The sequence below is a fragment of the Panicum hallii genome, chromosome 6, assembly GCF_002211085.1.
Source record: "Panicum hallii strain FIL2 chromosome 6, PHallii_v3.1, whole genome shotgun sequence".
NCBI lineage: Eukaryota > Viridiplantae > Streptophyta > Magnoliopsida > Poales > Poaceae > Panicum > Panicum hallii.
The window spans coordinates 31,551,134-31,559,254 of record NC_038047.1 but is presented as its reverse complement, the minus strand read 5'-3'; the positions used below and the strand labels follow the sequence as shown (position 1 = coordinate 31,559,254).

At 41.3% G+C, this 8,121-nt stretch overlaps 1 pseudogene; it reads left to right on the top strand.

The window, feature by feature from the left end:
• The first annotated feature begins 6,449 nt into the window (after positions 1 to 6,449).
• Positions 6,450 to 7,858, top strand: LOC112898197 (annotated as a pseudogene).
• Positions 7,859 to 8,121: the final 263 nt, after the last annotated feature.

Below are 8,121 nucleotides of genomic sequence, written 5' to 3'. Positions count from 1 at the left end.
TTTTACCATGCAAAATTGTAGTACTATACTTTACACCACTTTTTCACATGAAATATAGTTCTATGAAGTTAATTCAACACATTGAGTTCAAAATTGTCTTTTATAAGTGTTTTAAATGTGTTTTGTGTGCAACAAATTAAATATAGGCACAAAAAATGCATATATAACATTTTGACCTTGCAAAATTATAGTATTGTACTTTACATCACTTGGTCACATGAAATTTAGTTCTATGCAGTTAATTCAACATATTGAGTCCAAATTGTCCGAATAGTATCGTTATTAGAGAGATACCACAACATACATTACATAAATCACCAAATTTAACATAACGGTTACAAAAAAATACTCATCCTTATTTGATGGACAATTGATAATCTTTCTTTTGATGAAGGTCCCTTGGTTGTGATCACGGTGTAAGTAAGGAGTGTCCTCTTTGGATAACAGGATGCTGGGGTCAACATTGACTGAGAATGGAGGAAGGTCATCAAACTGATCAAAGTCTTCTGACTTGTTCAAAATGTCCTCAACTCCAATGATTTTTTATTTTTCTTGGAAGAACTATGTGGCGTTTTGGACCATCATTCTTGGATTTGCTTGACATGTCCTTCTTGGATTTGCTTGACATGTCCTTCACTAGAACACCTGTGTCACATCCATGGCTATGACGAATGGTTCGTCTTTATATCCTATCTTTTTGAAGTCCACTATTGTCATCCCATACCGTTCTATCATCACACCTCCTCCAGCTCGATTCACCCATTGGCAGCGAAATAAAGGAATCTTCAAAGATCCATAGCCTAGTTCCCATATCTCCTCTATGACACCATAGTAGCTGTCCTTTTTTTCCATCATTGCCTATTGCATCTATACGCATACCACTATTTTGGTTCGTGCTCTTTTCATCTTGGGCTCTTGTGTAAAATGTATACCCATTTATCCCGTACCCTTGGCATTGCATGATTGTGATCGATGGTCCCCTAGCCAACCATTGAAGTTGTTCATCAATCATGCCGTCACCCATGAATTTTCGTTTGAAGTTTGCTTTGCGGATTTAATTGTCATGGATGTTCATATTATATTTTCTTCCCTAGTGTGCCCTTTCCCTTCAGTCTCCCTCATGGTGTGACACGGGACCCCGATCGGACTAAGATCATCAATAAAATCAACAGAAAACTCAATGACCTCCTCTGTTGCGTAGCCCTTAGTGATGCATCCTTTTGTGCGAGAATGATTGCGAATGTACTTCTTTAGGACTACCATGAGCCTCTCGAAAGGGAACATATTGTATAGGAATACAGGGCCCAAAATAGCTATCTCTTTCACAATGTGAACCAGGAGATGTGTCATAATATTAAAGAACGAAGGTGAAAACACCATCTCAAAGCTGACAAGACACTGGACCATGTCATTCTATAGCTTTATTGGATTATTTGGATCAATTGCCTTCTGCGAAATTTCATTGAGGAAGGCACATAGCTTCACGATTGCCAATCTTACATTCTCCGGTAGAATTCCCCTCAATGCAACCAGAAGCAATTGTGTCATCAAGACATGGCAGTCATGAGATTTAAGGTTTGTGAATTTCTTCTGTTTCATATTTATACTTCACTGTATATTTGAGGAATAACCTAATGGGACCTTCATATAGTTCAAGCCATCAAACATGCTTTGCTTCTCCTCTTTGCTGAGAGTGTAGCTAGCAGGACACAAGTAGTGTTGTCCATTATCTCTCTTTTCAAGACGTAGATCTTCTCATTGTTTCATTTCTTTCAGGTCACGTCTTGCTTCTATCGTATCTTTTGCTTGCCCATACGTACCCAGGAAACCTAGCAGGTTCACACAAAGATTCTTCATCAGGTGCATCACGTCAATTGCGTTGCTGACCTCCAAGACTTCCCAATAAGATAGCTCCCACAATATAGACTTCTTCTTCTACATTGGTGCATATCCATTTTCATCATTTGGATCTTGTTGGCTACCACGACCCTTTCCAAACATTACATGCACATCCTTTATTATCGAGAAAATATGCTTTCCATCATGGAACATAGGCTTAGCATGAGTTTTTGGTTCCCCTTTGAAATGGTTCCCTTTCGCCCTTAAGGGGTGATTGAGGGGAAGAAATCGACGATGGCCCATATACATGACCTTCCAACAATTTTTCAAATAAAAGCTATCGGTTTCATCTAGACAGTGGGTGCAGGCCTAGTATCCCTTGTTCGACTATCCCGATAGGATGCTAAGTGCAGACCAATCATGGATGGTTACAAAAAGTAATGCTTAGAGGTTGAAAGTCTCCTGTTTGTACTCATCCTAGAAATGTACATCTTCTTCCTTCCACAATAGTAAAGGTTCATCAACCAACGGTCTTAGGTACACGTAAATGTCGTTGCTAGGTTGTTTTGGGCCTTGGATATGCACCGGCATCATGATATACTTCCGCTTCATGCATAGCCAAGAAGGAAGGTTGAACTTACATAGACTTACAGGCCATGTACTGTGACTACTGGCCCACTCGCCAAATGGATTCATTTCGTCCGTACTTAAATCAAACCTTATGTTCCTTGCGTGCTTATCAAAATCTAGGAATTCTCCGTCAACGTTTCTCCATTGTATCCCATCCGCGGGGTGTCTCAGCATCCGATCTTGCTTACGATCTTTTTTGTGCCACCGCATTAACTTAGTGTGTGCCTTGTTTCTAAACAAGCGCATCAAATATGGTATTATAGGGAAATACCACATAACATTAGTGTCAGACCCGGGGCCACGGGATTGCGCACATGGCGTACATATTATATGATAAGGGATGGGATATGACCCACACCCTATATCAGTTGTAACTACTCGTATCGTAGTAGGACTAGTCGGAACAGAAGGAAACTACCCGAGTAGTACTCGAGTAGGACTTCTATACTCGTATCTGGCTAGGATTTCCATATAACCCTATCCCCTAGACTATATAAGGGTGGGCAGGGCCCCGTCCAAGGCATCAACCAACAATCAACACCTAAGACAATACAAACCACCACACTTGACGTAGGGTATTACGCTCTTGGCAGCTCGAACCTATCTAAATCTTGTGTTCTTTGCACTTTCGAGTTCTTGATCTCGGCGATACCCCATCTACAATCTACCACCTTAGGGATATCCCTCGGTGGGCTTGGAGATTAAACACCGACACTTAGTGAAGATTTTTTTTCTTGGCTGGCACGTGACCTAGTTCATCATGTGGTTGCTCTTCTGCGACATTTTCTTTAGTCTCATCCATTGGTTCATCATCAAAGGCACCTGCTTCATATAAGTGAGCCAAGTCTGGAATGTTGTTATCAACATCATCATCTTCACCGTCTTCCATCGGAACTCTAGGTTCACAAACCTTGGTCCAAAGAGTATAGTTATCCATAAAACCCCTTTCAATAAGGTGGACGTGTAGAGTGCTTCTTCTAGATAATTCCTTATTATTTCTGCAAATGCGGCATGGACAGCACATGAAATCTTTCGATGACCTGTTGGCCTCAACCGGATTGAGAAAATTATTTAGGCCATTAATCCACGCCCTGGTGCACTGGTCGCCGTACATCCATTGTCGGTCCATCTGCAATCATAATTTCCATTGAGTAATACTTTGGATGAGAAATTTAAGTCAATGGGATAGGGCTTCACACTTTTTTAATAAGGAACTATAATCAAAGATGCACATCTTCCTTAATATGCGAAATGATTTTACTATTACAAAGGACCATACTCTAAATAAATGCATTCTTTAATACCATACATTCTCATAAATAAAGGTAGAAATGTGGCAATCTATCCAAAATATCCTCTAATACATGTATAAATACAAAATATCCTCTAATACCATAAATTCTCATAATTACAATAATATAAATATTTAAAAGGTCTGAAATATTCATCACAGAACATGAATAATAAATTAAGAGGTCGAAAATTAATAGGTCCAAATATCCATCACACACCATGACTAATTAAAAGGTGTACATTTTCCATTACACAACATGGTTAATTAAAAGGTCCAAAATACTGAATAAGCTACATGCTAATACAAACTACTCATAAGACCTATTGACCGATGCCTCATGAACCGCCACGCGAACTCTCGACACCGAACGGTCAATTTCTGCCATCCTCGACGCTTTGCGCCTTGTATTACGTTGAGCCATCAACTCACGATCATCATCCGTACCATGCAACTCGACATCTAATTTATGCTCAACTTTGCGCCTTGCATTACATAGCGTGAGGCAATCAAATGCTCTTCAGGGCGGAACTCAAGAGAATGTCTGGTGTGCCTCAAATGACTGCGTGCTGACGCCCGAGTGGCCGCACGACACTCCAATGCATCATGTTGCATAGCCATTTCTACGGATTAAATATTAATTACTCATCATGTTGAGTGAAGCACTAAACTATAATATTTTCAAAAATAAAACTAATTTCACTACACTTATCAAATAAATATAAAAAACTAAATAGATTCTTAGAATTACAATAAAAATATACTCATACTCACTGGCTATATTCAAATTACATCTTTGCATTCACATTCAACTTGACATTTGACATTCACAATTTCTAAACCCTAATTATTTTGATACTCTTCAGTTCGAGGCGAACACTCATCGTCCCACACCATATGGGATGCAATCAATATTTAAAATATTTATTCAGGCTTTATATGCAAAAACTATCGAGAAGAAAAAATCTTTATTTAGGAACATGTATGTGTCGTTAACCTTGACCCTACGGTGATGACACTACCATTCGGGGCCAATATTGATATCCGTGATACGCTGTGGTAGAAGGACATGATGAAGGAGTATGGCCTTGGTTCAAATGGTAGCATCCTCACCTCGCTCAAAGGTGAGAATTTCTTCATTGGGACCAAGATCGTACTCCTTCATCACGTTCTTCCATTGCACCATGTCGTGAATATCATGTTGGCCCTGAATGGCAGTGTCATCACCGCATGATCTAGGTTAATGATAGATACATGTCCTGAAACAAATATTTTTTTTTACTTCTCGATGGTTTCAATGTGAGCCTGAATAAATACATCATTAGAGTGCTAAAATAATTCATTCATAAAAAATAAATACCAAGTATACATTAATTAATCATCACACATATTTGATAAAAATACTTCACACATATTTGAATACATGTAAAAACTACAGTATTTCAATAAGAAATGCTGGAAATATACACTTATCATGAAAGATTTAAATGTTACCAAGGACACGTTCAGAAAGAGTCTATTGTATACATCATTAGAGTGTCAAAATCTCTCCATTATCCCCCATTATCTCTCCTAAAAATCGCATAAAAAAAGCAAACTAACCATAAATAAAGGTTGAAATGTAGGATGTGGCAATCTATCCAAAAATATTCTCTCTAAAAATTTATCTATAATACATGTATAAATACAAAATCTCTCCATTCTCCCTTGTTCCAAAAATCATAAATTTCTCTAGGTACAAAGCAAAACAAACTAGCAAACTAACCATGAATCAAGGGAGGATGGAGTTGCAAACCTTTTACCTTCTAGAACACTTGGATGAGTGAAATCTCCAAGAAAAATGGAGAAACCGGGAGGCACCTCCTCTATGGTGCCTTGGATGAACTTTGGAGGATGAAAGAACAAATGAGCTACTCGGGCTCGGGAGGAAGAAGGTGGCCGGCTTTATTGTGTTGGGCATCTTAGTACCGGCTACTAAGTTGCAGCCGATACTAAGTTGCATCTAGTCAATTTAGTACCGGCTGGAGGATAGTCGGTACTAATTAAATTGCCTTCAGGGAATCTAGCCATTGTCGGTGCCGCCGATTTAGTACCGGCTGGTATTCTTATCCGGTACTAAATGGCTCCCCGGTGCAATATTCTTTTGGCCCGGTACTAAATGCGTGTGTTAGTACCAGTTGAAAGACAGTTGGTACTAACGGCCGCAGACGAATGCCCTATTTTCTGGTAGTATCACATCAGCTTTTTTCATAGCCACAACTCAACTAAACACACTCTTAATATCAGCAAGCAAAACAAAAACAAGTACCCTTCCCTATTCAGAGCTATATATGGCTTCGCACTTCCCCAATGAGACGATAAGAAAGTAGCAATAGGTCGTACAGAATAAGGGGTATACCTCTGAGTGTATGTGCTGTTCTAAGCAACCTTGTTTAGTTTAGTGATATCAGAAAACTGTACTTGGTCAGCTGGTCTCAACAGCCGATGCTTTATATATATGAAGAGACATTCCAGTCCATCCTGTTGGTCAACGTTTGTACATGCCTATATAAGGTGATGCTGAAATATACACATCTTTGACAATGCATAGCACTACTTGCTTCTATAAGCAGTAGTTTTCTGCGGGTTATAACTTACATAAGGCCCCAGACCTATTGGCTTTGGGTAGAAGCAGCCTTTTGTTGGAATAATGGCTTCTAGAATTAGTCAGCTGGTGGCTATCATCCTTGTCTTATTTGCAGTGGCATCTGTGTTTTCCATATCAGCCCAAGCACAACTCCAGGTTGGGTATTACAGAGATACATGCTACGATGCAGAGGACATTGTGCTCCGAGAGGTCGTGGCTGCTCTATCCGAGCGCCCGTACCTAGCTGGTTCTCTTCTGCGACTCCATTTCCATGATTGCTTTGTTAGAGTCAGTCCTACTATATCTTCTTCAATATGTTTGCTTGTTATGATTTTATGTACTTATATATGACTTGAAAGAGAAACAGTAATACTTGCCAAGACGCCACTCTTGTGTTTTTTTAATTGTAGGGATGCGATGGCTCTATTCTACTGGACTCAACGGACGATGGCATGGTGGACAAGACAGAGAAAGAAGCAGAGACGAGCCCAGGCCTGCGAGGGTTTGATGTCATTGACAAGATCAAGGGAAAACTGGAGGAGGCTTGCCGTGGGGTCGTCTCGTGCGCCGACATTCTCGCCCTTGTTGCTAGGGACGCTGTTTTATTGGCAACTTCGATTCACTTCTTGGTGTGTGATCACCAAACTGCAACTTGCAATGGATATCATGTAATATGCGGAGTAAGGGATCTATCTTAGACGGTCGTTGCAACCTCACAGTCACAGGTAAGTGGTAACTGATCGCTAGCTAGTTATTAATGGCCGGGTTGCATCTTTTTCAGAGTCATGGCCCGTATTGGCACGTACCAACTAGGCGGCTTGATGGGAGAATATCAAGAGCCGACGGCACCAAGGATCTCCCGCCGCCGAATTCAGACATCGCCGAGCTGAAGGCGGCGGCGTTCGCCGAGAAGAATTTGACCACCAAGGACTCGTCGTCTTGTCAGGTACACCTCCCGGCGTCGTCTCTTCATGTATATTTCCCCAATATAATACTCCTCATCTTGATGCTTTTTTTCTTTATAATCTCTTGATCCGTAGGCGCCCACACCATCGGCTCCTCGCGCTGCCAATCATTCCGTGACCGCCTGTACAGCTCCACCGCCGGCGGGCAGAAGCTCAACGCCGCCGCCGAGCTGGACCCGGCATACCTGAACGACCTCCGGTCCAAGTGCGCCGCCAACCCCGGGACCATGCATGGTGGAAATGTCCCCTAAGTGCGCCACCAGGTTCGACACGGGGTACTACTCGGACTTGTTGCACAGGCGCGGGCTGTTCCGCTCGGATTCGGTGCTGCTCGCAGACGGATTCACCAGGACGTACGTCCAGAAGCACGCGACGGGCGGGCTGGACATGGAGATGGAGTTCTTCGCGGATTTTGGTGACGCCATGGTCAACATGGGCAACATCCAGCCGGCGACCACCGAGGGCGAGCTCCGGAGGAAGTGCTCCGTCGTCAACTACTACAAGTAGTACGCGTGCATTGTTTCACTACTGTATCCCTATACGCCTTTGAACCAAAGGAATAAATTTGAACCATGTCTTTAAAATTCCTATAACATAGTCTCTTCCGTACCAATATTAACGGAAACTATATACATGGAATTTCAAGTTTTCCATCGTAGCATCCAACCACTTCTTTTTATAACTTCTATAGGTTTAAATTTCTGTAGAATTACTTGTAACAGGACATAAATTTTATTTACGGATCTAGCAGGACAGCCGCTGATTATCTT